Raw genomic sequence first — 13,672 nt, forward strand, 5'->3', positions numbered from 1 at the left:
GGGATCTTCCTGGACCTGGAATTGAACCCCTGTCCCCTGCATTGGCAGGCAGGTTATTAACCAGTGGATCACCAGGGAAGTCCCAGTAACTCATTTCTTACTGTTGAATAGTATTCCATTATTTGAGTATACCACAGTTTTGTTTATTCATTTTCCTGTTGATGGACATCTGGATCACTTTTAGTTTTTAGTAGTTATGAATCATGAGTAATAAACATTCTTTTGAGGTACTTTTGAGGATATGCGTGTTCATCACTCTTAGGGAAATACTAGATATACACATTTATAGATTAGATGTGCACTTTATGAGAGACTGTCAACTTTTTCTTAAGCAGTGGCACAATTTAATAACTCTACTAGAAAATTAAGAGAAGAAAAAATTCATTCATAATTATTCATGTATTTATTATTCTTGGTGCTTTTTATTCATTCCTAAGGATCTGAGTTTCCATTTGCTTTCATTCCTCTCGAAATAATTTTCTTTATCATTTCTTATTATTTTTGGTGATGGATGTCTTTATCAGTTTTCAGTGTCTTGAAGTATCATGAAACATCAAAAAATATTTTCACTTGTTATCAAATTCTAGGTTGGTAGATTCTCTTCTCCTTACCCTGTAGTTAAAAAGATACTCTATTGTCTTCTGGCCTCCACTGTTATTGATGAGATCTCGGTTTACTTTTTTCTTATTGTTTCCCTCTTCAGTTGAGTCGCTCAATTGTGTCTGACTCTTTGCGACCCCATGAACTGCAGTACGCCAGGCTTCCCTGTCCATCACCAACTGCCAGAGTTTACTCAAACTCATTTCCATCATGTCGGTGATGGCATCCAGCCATCTCATCCTCTGTCATCCCCTTCTCCCACCTCCAATCTTTCCCAGCATCAGGGTCTTTTCCAGTGAGTCAGTTCTGTGCATCAGGTGGCCAAAGTATTGGAGTTTCAGCTTCAACATCAGTCCTTCCAATGAATATTCAGGACTGATTTCCTTTAGGATGGACTGGTTGGATCTCCCTGCAGTCTAAGGGACTCTCAAGAGTCTTCTCCAACACCACAGTTCAAAAGCATCAATTCTTTGGTGCTCAGCTTTCTTTATAGTCCAGCTCTCATATCCATACATGACTACTGGAAAAACCATAACCTTGACTAGATGGACCTTTGTTGGCAAAATACCATTTTTGCTTTTTAATAAGCTGTCTAGGTTGGTCATAGATTTTCTTCCAAAGAGCAAGTGTCTTTTAATTTCATGGCTGCAGTCACCATCTGCAGTGATTTTGGAGCCCAAAACAATAAAGTCTCTCACTGTTTCCATTGTTTTCCCATCTGCTTGCCATGGAGTGATGGGACTGGATGCCATGATCTTAGTTTTCTGAATGTTGAGTTTTAAGCCAACTTTTTCACTTTTGTCTTTCACTTTCACCAAGAGGCTCTTTTTTTCTCTCTCCAAATGCTATTATGATTTTCTTTTTAGCTTTGGTTTTCAGCTGCTTAGCTATGATGTTTATAGATGTGGTTTAAATTTTTTTAAATATTCTGCTTGAAAGTCTATGAAATCTTGGAATAGTAAGTTAACATTCTTCCAGGCAGTGAAGTTACTGGCTGAACTTATAGAGGCTTGGTTTTATTAAATGGGTATGTTTACTTTTGCCCTCTGTATTGATGGGGTTAATACTTCAGAGACATACATGTCAATCCTAAGATGTGTCCTCCTTGGATTTCAGTGGAAAGACCAAGGTGTTTGTTACCAAAAGCTTATAACTTGGAAACAGTCCAACTTTAAACTCTTCCTACTCTTCAGTGAGCAGCACCAAATATTCCTGCTCATCACCAGCCTTCCAGCTGTTGCTTTCTGCTGGATTTCTGCAGTCTTTCTGTGTCGGTGTAACAAAGTCAGCCAACAGTTTGAGTAGCGTATATATCAGATTGAGGGATTCCTCCCTTTGATGCTTTCCTTTTCTGGATTTCCATTCTTAATCTCCAGCTATTCTGGAGGCCCTGGACTCTGTTCTCGAACATCAAGTTCTACCAGAACATCCCTTGGGCCAAGGAGTTCACTTAAAAGAAAAGCTGTAAAAGGAATGCTCTCTCTTGGTTCAGTTCTCCCATTTCAGGGTTTACTGCCCTCCAGTTTATGCACACTTTTAGTTATTTTCCAGTGCCTGTGGATCATTTTCTATTTTTAATAATTTTGTCCAGAGACTTTAATTCTTAGTTGTAGGAATCAGATTCTGATGTAGGCTACTGCTCCATGACTGAAACTGCAGCCTCCCTGTGTTTGCTTCCCAGGATGCCTTTCTGATTAGAGATGAGATTCTGTGTGCAGAAAAATTGGTTTGGCTCTGTGGGCTGGAGTATATAAGGCCTTAAAGGCCAGGCAATGGATATTTTACATGATGGAGTAGACAATAGGGAAAGGGTCATGTCTGAGTTATAGATAGCTTTTGTTTTTAAATATTAGAATGATGCTGACATTTATTATAATTCATGGAGAGACTTGACATGTATTCAAATGAATTGGTATGGTATTTTCATCATTTACATGAAGCAAATGTCAGAACAGAAGTAAGACCTTCAATTTATCCTTGTAATTATAAGTCTTCCCTCTGCTTATCTCCCTGTTCTCTTTTCCCCTCCATCCCCCCCCTGCCACCCCCCTTCCTTTTCTGGTCTTTTCTCTCTCATTTGCCATTTTCTTTATTTTCTTCAAGTTTGTGATGAATGTATGAAAAATGTACTAGAGCTATTTAAATTTATTTCAACAGTTGAAATTTGGTCTTCAAAAAGAGTTAAAAATATTTTACTCAGTAAAAGCATTTATTTTTATTTTTTAACTTTATTATTCTCAGGGCTTAGCAAAATATTAAAGCCAGAGAAATTATTAAATTATAAAATATCAATTCAAAAAGAACTTTGCAAAGCTCCTGCAATTACACTTGGTAACTCTATGTTACAACTTGGAAAAGTGGTTTTGATCAAAGCGTCATATAAAATTAAATGTATGGTGTAATGGAGACTACAAAAATGCTATACACATGACAAAGATTGGGAGGGAATATACAAAAAGTTAATAGCTGTGTGATCATAGGATTATAAATATTTATTTCCAAGCTATGCTCTTAAAATTCCTTTTTTGTTAGAGGAACTTCAGTAGGAATACATGGGGCATTTGAACATCAGGATTTGGATTTTAAATATTCCAGGATTCAGCAAAGTTTTACCTTCAAACCTACAATTAAAGTTGTACCTTCAGACCTCTCCTCTGGCTAATACCGGTGCTGATATAATTCTGGTTACTTAGTGCCAACCCAGTGATGGCCGGACAGGCAGGAGGCAGACATGCATCAAGATGTCTAGTAAAGCCTGAGCCCTTCTGTGTTTTAGGATGGAGAATCACAGGTTCCAAGGGCACACAGGGAAAGCATGGAATGCAACCTGAGGACAGAGGATGAAGTTTGTATTAGCTGGCTGGTTGATCCTGCCCATCCTCATGCTCTGTCCTCCTCACTCTCAGGCTGACTCTGCAGTGCCGGGTGGAGGATGAAGTCAGCAGACTGTGATGCACTGTACTGATGGGCTCCTTGTGGCTTCTGTAACTTATGGTACAAAGAAATGTTTATGTTGGTGGAGGGCATAAGGCATCTTAATAGTCAGAACTAGGGTTATCATGACATTTCTAAACATCTAAACTAGAACCTGTTTTAGAGCTGGAGGGGATGCTACTAGCTGGAATAATAGGCACAAACTGTGATGTGCCAGGCCAACTGAAGCGTAAGGGCCACCTACCTGTAGTCCAGGTGGCTTTTGGGCTGCGCTAGGATAGTAATGTCTTCCAGGTTATTATTTGTCTTCCTTTGACCCCAGATCTTGGGACATCACTCCAGACAGAATGAAGGAATAGGCTCCTGCCCCACATGGTACTTCCTAACTCTGGCTTTCCTCCGAGTAACTGAGGATTTTGAGCAGGGACTGGAATGAGTAACATGATGTTTCATGCAGAAATGCCTGGCCAAAGAGTGTAGGATGGATTAGAAGGGCAAGAAGTGTGAGTCACGGAGACCAAGGAAGAGGTGGTGGGAGTGACTCAGCTATTTTGTAGAAGCAGATGTAAAGCCGTTATCAGCATGTCCTTTGTGGAGGGAGGGCAGTGTGATGATAGTATCCATGCTCTTCCGTTGCCAGACACCCCCTAGTTTTATAACCCAGTGTGCCTTTTAAACAACGCTTTTCCTTAATGGCGCAGATTCATGGAGGCCAAATTATTGTTTGCCTTCTTAATCATTGAGAACAACTCATGTGATCTGCTGGCCTCTAGCAGTTTGAGAAGATTCTGAGTGACCTAAAACCTTAGTCTTATTGTGTCTATTTATCGCTAAGAGTCTGACAGTGTCCCTGCTGTCACTTCTGGTGTGAAATGATAATTGACTTTTAAGCACTGTTAAAATGTAGACCAGGTATTTGTATTTCATTCAAGGTGTTCCTTCTATTATGTAAACCCCTGGTAAATGTTTTCATGGTTATTTTTGCAGGTAGGTATTCAGGGCACTTGTTTTTCATGTTGATATAACGCAGTCAGTATTGCCTTATGTACTGAGGAAACCAGCTTGCAGACTCTCACCTGGGAGACAAATGAAAGTCTTCATCATTGCCGTTGTATTGTGTATGTTTTGTAATGCTTCTTCTGAGGTTCTTGCAACCCTTAGGTCCATCATAATGTTGAAATAGCAAGTATGTTAACCAATTTCTTTATACTTTTAAAATATTTGTAGGAGGCTTATGTTACATTCTGAATCTCTCTTTTGCTAGCTGTGTTTTGGTCACGATTTAGCCTCCTGGAGACTCAGTTTCACTGTTATCAGTAAAATGAAGGGACTGACTAAATGACCAGTTAGTCTATTTCTTGTAAAATTCTATGAATTTCTTACTTGATTTGGGGATCATTCATACAGATGTGACAATAGAAGTCACAGTCTTGGATGAATAGGCACAGGAGGACAGAACTCAAAGTCTAGCTATCAGTTAGAGAAAATGTAGCATAATAATTGTAGTGACCATACTATCTGATCCAGAGACTAACAGATACAAGTACTCTTAGAGCAATGAAGGGACCAAATGTTTTCAAAACCAAAGCTCTCCTGGAAAATCTACACATGTGTCATAATTATAGATGTGGAAAGTCCACTTAACTGGACTTTGGTTATGGGTTGGAAATAGATTATGGTTCCCAGTTTGTCACAGTAACTCCCATAACTTCAGAGTTCTTGTTTGAAATAGAGGGAATTGAAACAGATGACTATCAAGCTTCCTTCCTGTCCCTAAACAGTGATTCTAAACTTCCCTGAAAGAAGTGTTTTATTTAGAGTTCTTTAAATCCCTGTGCTGTCCAAGAGAGAGTGTGTTTAGGGCAGGAAATAAAAGCAAAGAAGAGATGATTTCCAGATAGAGACATATTGAATCTTTTCATCTTTCTTGCCTGAGCTAGCTGAGAGGTTGACTGGAAAAACTCTTCTGATGTTTCTGATGTATCATCAGATTTTGGTTTTGGAAATTCACCCCAGATTTAGCATATCACCTGCTATCATGCTAATTGTAGACAAGTGCCATACAAATGTTAGAGAGAGTCAAGGGAAAGAAGAATGCATATCTCTATCCAGTCATCCCAAATGACTTATTAATAATATAGACCCCCTCATAGAAGTATAAATGTCCCGCAAAGCCCTAGTACCTACCACCTTGTCCTCTAATCTAGTGAAGCCCTTTGCAATCAACAGATGTTATCTATTCCCACTGCCCCCTCACCTCCCCTCTCTCCCAAGGTCCTTTGTGCTCTAAGATCCTTCAATACTCAGACGAGGTTGTTCCTTTGTCTTGATGAATTTAGTGACCCTTCTGATTACCCCTTTGCCTCACAGGATGGGTGTGGAAATTAAATGAAGAAAGGATATATATTGATTCTCATTGTTCTTGGCAGTTGCTTTCTGTAAAGTGACATCAAAGGCTGAATTAGCAAATTCTGAACTGCTGCTCCTAAAGGAAATAAAGTTAGGTGCCTGTGAGCTCCTGGTTCACATTTCTGTCAACCGATCAATTCATTTGTTTTCTGTGGGTTTCTGTTTAAAGACATATTATTTAATACATAGTGTTAATTGATTAACATTGAGGTCATGACCAATGGCACCATAACTCATGCTTGAATGGGGCATCTCTAAAACACGTATTATCTCTGAAGGCATATCACAGCCTTTATGCCCTTAGAAACACTAGAAAACACTTCAGCATCATGCTTTGGGGTCATTTGAAACAGTGAAATCACCAAAAAGCACCCCAATATGTGAAAGGTGTGACACTAAATTAACTGTGAACAGGATACCTGTCTACATACAATATGAGTGCTGAAAGAAGCACTTTCTTTAAAAATGAAAGTGTCATCTTATTCATCCTCAGCTGGGAACGTGTGCCCTGGGTGACTCAAATTTTCTTCCATTCTATGTAGATCTGTGAACAACCACAAAATTATTCCATGTGTATTTATTTTGGGGTGATAAGTAATTTTAGTGAGTAGGTGAATTTGTAATGTAGAATCTGGAAGTAATGAGAACTGACTATATTAATTAAGGACTTAGAGACTGTACAGACATTTACCCTTAATTAGGTATTCAGTGTCATTATTAGAGGATTAAACCAACCAGCTTTTATTAATTGTCTTCCAAATATTAGGTATCATGCGAGTCACTTCCATGTAGTTTTTCTTTTTTACATAAGTCCTTGCAAGTAAGAAAAATGGAAACACAGATTACATCGACTAAGGTCACACAGTTAATAAATACTTAACTGCCCCAGAGCCCATCTCTTTAGTTGGGCAGCCATGGGATGTATACTAGCATTGTTCCTATCACTTAACTTGTATGAGTTTTGATTGGATAGGAGTTGGAGGAGACAGAAGGATAAACTGGGGGCTTACCAGAGTCATCAGGATCTTGGAGTGTGAGCACTTCCAGGAGGGAGAAAGTTAAGAAGCACGCCACTGGGATGTGTGAAAACCAAGTCAGCTGATTCTTAGCCTGGACCCTGGAGGGCCTTGCCTCAGGCACAACCAAAAAGAGAGGAAAGGATAGCTGAAATTCTGACCATTGGCAGCCCAAGGAAGGAGTGATGAGCTTTGGAGTGACTTCTCTCTGATTTCTTCCTGTTGGGCATCCCTGTTTTTCAGTCTGTCTCTCTCTGGGGCTCAGCCTGGGTCTTCAGATTCCCACAGAGCATACTGGCCTAGGGAAAGAAGGTTATGTTTAACACATTATATATTTTTATGAAAGTGAGTCTTACCTCATCAGCTAAATTGTAAGATTGCCAAATCTAGGTGTCATGTGCTATGTTTCTGTAGCCTTTCTCATACCTGGCATGCTGTCAGGCATGCAGTAGATACCGTATTTAGTAAAACCAAGGTTGATTGCCTTCGTTTCTTGCTGGAGGTTTTATGGCTGTGAAGCTGGTGTGATTTGGGAGTTTACGCCATTGATTTTCAAAAGTGAGGACAGGATCTTCTCTGGCCACCTCCTAGCAGCCCTTCTCCGTTAGCACTCTCACATTTGTCCCAGTGTGTTTTTCTCTTTCTGCATCTATGCTTCTGTCCCCGTGCCGTAGTCGGTGGTGTCTTTCTGAAACATCAGGTCCTTTTGTCAGCCGATCCTGTCCTTGAACTGAGCAAACCCCTCACAAGAGGGCCGCGAGTTGAGTCACTTACCTCTGTCTCCAGAGGAGTCGATCTCCCCTGACAAGGTTTTGTCTGGTTTTCGTGGCACGGTTAGTGACAGCCCATGCATGTAGCAGCGTGTGACCCGACTCCTTGCCTCAAACTGTGTAGTCGTCAGAACTGTCACAGCGTCAGAACAAGTTAATTCCACGCCAGCAGAAGGGCAGGCTGTAATAATATGGAGCCTCGGGAGAGGGGGCTGTCAGGCGGCGTGTGAGCTGCAGCCGCCCAGCTCTCAGTTCTGTGGGCAGAGATACACGTTGACAGGAGGCCTGCTATTCCCAAGGAGCTGGCTGGGAGCAGGCTTGGTGATTTCCTGTCGGTTCCTTGCTGCTCCGGGTCCTGCCAGCTGTAATATGGAAATGACAGCTTCAACAGGGACCATTTTCAGCTCTAAAAAACCTGTCTTTTCCTGGCAGAGGATGAAAAGGGCTGTTGACCCTTCTATCTTAGTTCTTCCTTTTGACATCATGGCTAATGAGAATGATGATGGGGTAGGTGTGCATTTGTGAGTTTCCCAGAGACGATTGCTGATGAGCTGTTGGTCTCATTAACGAGCATTTTTCTCCCAGTGTCTTTAAGAAATCCTTGGTTTCTGATACTTCGGGGTTGGGGGATGAGCCTATGTTTCTTGGAGATGGGACGGTTAAGGGTTCACCCAGGATATGAAGGGAGAACATGTGTTGCGGGTATTTATCCATAATGGAAGTTTGAGGGTGTGAAGAAGTGCTGATACAGCCTAGGGGCTGGAGAAGTTCATGGCCACTCAGACACAGGGCACAGCCATTCAGTCAGCTGAAGTTGGAAGGCCCGGATTCCTGCTCAAGGCAGGAAGTCCTAGTTACTTCTTAGATTAAGGGTTACCAATAAATGTGGCATTTCTTTTTCTTTTAGAAAGAGGGGATGAGTAAGGTGAAACACAGCAGACTTTGCTTACAATTAAAGAGTAGTGAAAGTCAGATTCACTTTTTTTCCCCCCTAATGTTATATATGGTATCTGGGATTGTGTGATTCTTGTTAGAGCACTTGCTTCTTTTGAGCTGCTGTAGTTTCTCCTAAAGTGATTATAGGAATTGGTGAGCAAAGGGCAGTCTTTCCTCATAAAGTGTTGCCTTGTTGAAGACCTGGTGCCAGATTTACTGACTCAACCCAGCGCCCACTAGACCAGCTCAGCTCAGAGACCAATCTGGTGTAAAGAAACAAGCATGGGACACATGATATCCTGTTGTTTCTACTGTGTGTGTACACTCAGTTGTGGCCGACTCTTTGCGACCCCCTCAACTGCAGCCCTCAGGCTCCTCTGTCCATGGGATTTCCAGGGCAAGAATACTGGAGCGGGTTGCCATTTCCTACTTCAGGGGATCTTCCTGACCCAGAGATTGAACCTGCATCTCCTGTGTCAGCAGGCGAATTCTTTACCATGGAGCCACCTGGGAAGCCTGTTGTTTCTACTAGTAGCTAGCTCTTCTCTAAAAGCGAAGATACTCCAGAGAGATTCTAAAAGAAATTCACAGTGTAATACTCAATGGTACCAATGAGGAGGAAAAGTGAGAGGTGGCTAAGGAAACCAATATGACTGGTTTAGTTACTTTCCTAGAAAAACAAATCTGATCATGTCGCCTTATTATAACAGCTTATGAATTTACATGGGATGTTCTCTTCTGTGCCTTTCACATGTTCTCTGTATATCAAACTTCACTCAGCTTTTAAGATTAGGATCGAAAGTCCCTTCTTACATGAAACAGTCACCCCAAGGAGAGTCTTGAGGCTTCTAAAGCTTGTGTTTATATATCATTAGTATATTTATTGGATAGCTTTTAATCCTGATCATTGTATTAATCAGAGCATTTTAAGTCCTGATTTTTTTTTTTATTGAAGTATAGTTGATTTACAGTGTTGTCTGTTTCTGGCATACAGCACAGTGATTCAGTTATATGCATCTATTCTCTTTCATATTCTTTTCCACTATGGTTTATCGTAGGATATTGAATATAGTTCCCACTGCTATACAATGGAATTTGTTGTTTATCCATTCTATAAATTATAGTTTGCATCTGCTAGTCCCAAACTCCCAATCTTTCCCTCCCCTACACCCCTGGCAACCACTGACTGTTTTCTATGTCTGTGAATGTTTCTGTTTCATAGATAAATTCATTTGTGTCATATTTTAGATTCTACATATAAGTGATATCATATAGTATTTGCCTCTTTCTTACTTCACTTAGTATGACATTCTCTAGGTTCATTCATGCAGCTGCAAATGGCATTTTTCATTCTTTTTTATGGCTGAGTCATTCCATCGTATATGTGTAAGATATCTTCTTTATCCATTCATCTGTGGAGGCTAAGTCCTAATTTTTTAATTGCCTACAGTGTTCCTCAAATGTTTGAACTCTTTTTTCTACTTTATGACATAATGTAGCACATGGCAGGGAGCTACAGAACTAATAGTATACAGAAGCAAGGTTCTGGATCAGGGAGCATGACCTACAAAGACCCTTGGAGTCAAGAGGGATATGCAAGATAAGAGAGCATCTGGCTGCTTTCAGTACATTCAGTTCTCTGGGGACAGAAAAGACAGGGTCCAGGATGCTGAATTTAGTAGGTGTTTGTAGCCTCATTTGGAAGACAAAGGGCCATAGTCTTGTTGAGTCCTCCTCATTTTCTGATTTTCAGATCAACTTAGTTTTCTCCAGTCTTCTTGTCATGGCACTCTTAGTCTGTTAGAGGCTACTGTTCATCTCTATTTCTCAGCCAGTCATTCACCTCCCAGATTACTGAGGAGCTGAAATCCTTTCTCTGTCTCTAGACTTGGCTGCATTTCCTGTGTAGCCTTTGCAGGGATGTCAGCGTGATGCAGTTTTGATCCTGTCAAGACTGCTGCTGGGACTTTCCATTTCATTGCTTCTTGTGGCTATTTGCCCTGCCTCTAATCATTCTCTCTGGGCTTGGCTCTCTCCATCCGTTCCCTCTTCTGGAGGTTCCAACCTTACATTCCAGCTTCTCAAGTATGTGTAATTTTCTCTGAGCCTTTGCACATGTTATATTAACTAATTCAAAAGCTAAAGTCAATGATCCTGGCCCTGTGTTAGGTGTTGGGAGATATAAAAGAGAATAAAACAGAGAATAAAAGTAGAAAGAGTTGTGGTCTTTGTGAGGGGAGATGATAATTACTCAAATAATGATCAAATAACCAAATAAACTGTAACGTTGTGACAGAGATAAGGAGAGAGATGGGGTCAGCCAGGTCAAAGAGTTCTACCAGGTCAGCCTGGTAAAATGGATGAGGAGGAATAGGCATTAACTAGGGGAAGAAGAGGAAGGAAAGATGTCTCCAATATAGGAAGGAGCAAGATTTATGAAGTCCTGTGCAGCAAGGGACTCCTTAATGATGATGAGTCATCACAGGAAGTGAGTGTAGCTGGAGAGGGTGGAGGTGAGTCAGCACTATCAGATGGTACTCAGCTTTGTAGGCTTTGAAAAAAGATTGTTTGTCTTTGTATTAAAGGTGGTTGAAAATAACTGAGGCATTTCAAGCAGGGGCAGCAGGATAAAATGTCTGTAAAGGATCATTTTGTCTGCAGAGTGAATATGGAGAGGGAGGCTGACAGGATGTGAGGAATGCATCTGTTGGGGGAAGAGCTGGTTGTAATCCATGCAGCTGATGCCCTGGTTTGGATTAGGGTAGTAATGGAGGATGTGGTGAGTAGTGGGTTATTTTGAGGGAGATTTTGGAGGTAAAGTCAGTAGGACTTGGTGGTGGATTAAACAAGAGGTGGATAAAGAAGGGCCTGTCAAAGAAAACTGTCAGGTGTTGGACTGGGTCCCTGGATGGCAGTGGAGACAGTCCCTGTAGAGAAGATGATGGAGGAAGACCAGAGTGATTCACATGTTTGGTGGACAGAGTCTGAGGAGCCTCTGAGCTGAGCAAGTGGAGAGTTGGTGTTCTGCAGCTCTGAGGGGAGGTCGAGGCTGGAGACAAACGCTGTAAGACCCCCTGCAGAATTCATAATTGAAGTTGTGGGCTTTAATGCAGTTACTTTGGGAGAGAACATAGAGTGTCAAGAGGAGAGGGCACAGTACCAAGCCTTGCGGAAAGTCAAGATTTAACAGAGAAAGAGAGAGAATAAAATTACAAAAAGCACTAGAAATCAGAGTAATAAGGAGACAAGAAGTGTGTTGTGATGTCACGTAAGCTACGGGAAGCCAGGGTTTCAAGAAAGAGGGATTGCCAAATACACATGAATGGCCAAGAAAAATGATGAGTTCAAAATGTTTCTTGAATTTTTGCCCTGAAGAGGGTGAAATCTTTAGGTCATAGCTGGAGGGAGAGGAGATGTTAGTAGCTGTGCCCTCTGCCTGAAAGATTGTTCCCTTTTCTCTTCATCTGGTTGATTCTACTCAACCTTCAGGTCCTGGCTGAGCATCTTCTTTTAGGAAGTCCTTCATGATGACTCTGTATATGTCATATTTCTTTAAGATCTGTTGAGTGCTTTTAAAATGTACTTCTAGAATATCAAAATTGCTAGTATATATTATTATGCTTTATAATATCTCCTTGCTGTTGCCTGTTTTTCCTGCCAGACTATTTTAGACCTGAGAGTGTAAGACCATGTTCATCTTATGTTGCCATTGACTAGCAAAGTGCCAGACACTAAGGAGGTGCTTAAAACATACTTGTCAACTGAATATATTAAATATTATTGATTTTTCAAATTATATAAAAAGCATGGGCTACTGAGTTTTATGGAAGTATTTCTCCAATGATAAAAATAAGCTTTAAACAGATGATTTATAATTACTTAGATAAAAACTGATTATTACTGTGAGCCAATTTGGGGTCCTAGAACTGATCATTTCAAGCTAATGAAAATGTGCTTCTTTTTTTAGAAGATAGGAAGCTAGTAGATCATGGGAATATCCAGCAGTCACTCACGAGATCCCTTTAAACCATGCAGTTAGGTAGATTCCACGCTGGCTGGGCAGGTTGGTCCATGGTTCAGAACCAACTTTGGGGAAAAGTGTTCTGTCTTCTCTTTGTCTTATTATGAGTGGAACTAAGATAAGTGGTTTACAATCTGTCCAAAAGCCTTGGAGGCAGCTTTGTTTCAGAATTTATAGCTCTTATATTTTATAACAGTAACACAATATGCAGTGTAATATTTCTATTTACCTTACTCCATTGGCTCAGATTGCTGAGTTTCTGTAAAACTTTGATAATAACATAGATAACAACTGTGACATTTGCTTTTTTGTTTGTTTTAAAATTTATTTATTTATTTTAATTGGAGGCTAATTACTATACAATATTGTAGTGATTTTTGCCATATATTGACATGAAACAGCCATGGGTGTACACATGTTCCCATCCTGCACCCCTTCCCACTTCCCCCCCCCACCCCATCCCATCCCTCAGGGTCATCCCAGTGCACCAGCCCTTGAGCACCCTGTCTCATGCATCGAACCTGGACTGGTGATCTGTTTCATATATGATAATATACATGTTTCAATGCTATTCTCTCAAATCATCCTACCCTCACCTTCTCCCACAGAGTCCAAAAGACTGTTATTTACAACTGTGTCTCTTTTGCTGTCTTGCTTATAGGGTCATCATTACCATTTTTCTGAATTCCATATATATGCATTAGTATTCTGTATTGGTGTTTTTCTTTCTGACTTACTTCACTCTGTATAATAGACTCCAGTTTCATCCACCTCATTAGAACTGATTCAAATGCATCCTTTTTAATGGCTGAGTAATATTCCATTGTGTATATGTACCACAGCTTTCTTATCCATTTGTCTGCAATGGACATCTAGGTTGCTTCCATGTCGTGGCTATTGTAAACAGTGATGCGATGAATATTGGGGTGCATGTGTCTGTTTCAATTCTGGTTTCCTTGGTGTGTATGCCCAGGAGTGGGATTGCT

Source organism: Muntiacus reevesi, chromosome 17 (genome assembly GCF_963930625.1).
Source record: "Muntiacus reevesi chromosome 17, mMunRee1.1, whole genome shotgun sequence".
In the NCBI taxonomy this organism is placed as follows: domain Eukaryota; kingdom Metazoa; phylum Chordata; class Mammalia; order Artiodactyla; family Cervidae; genus Muntiacus; species Muntiacus reevesi.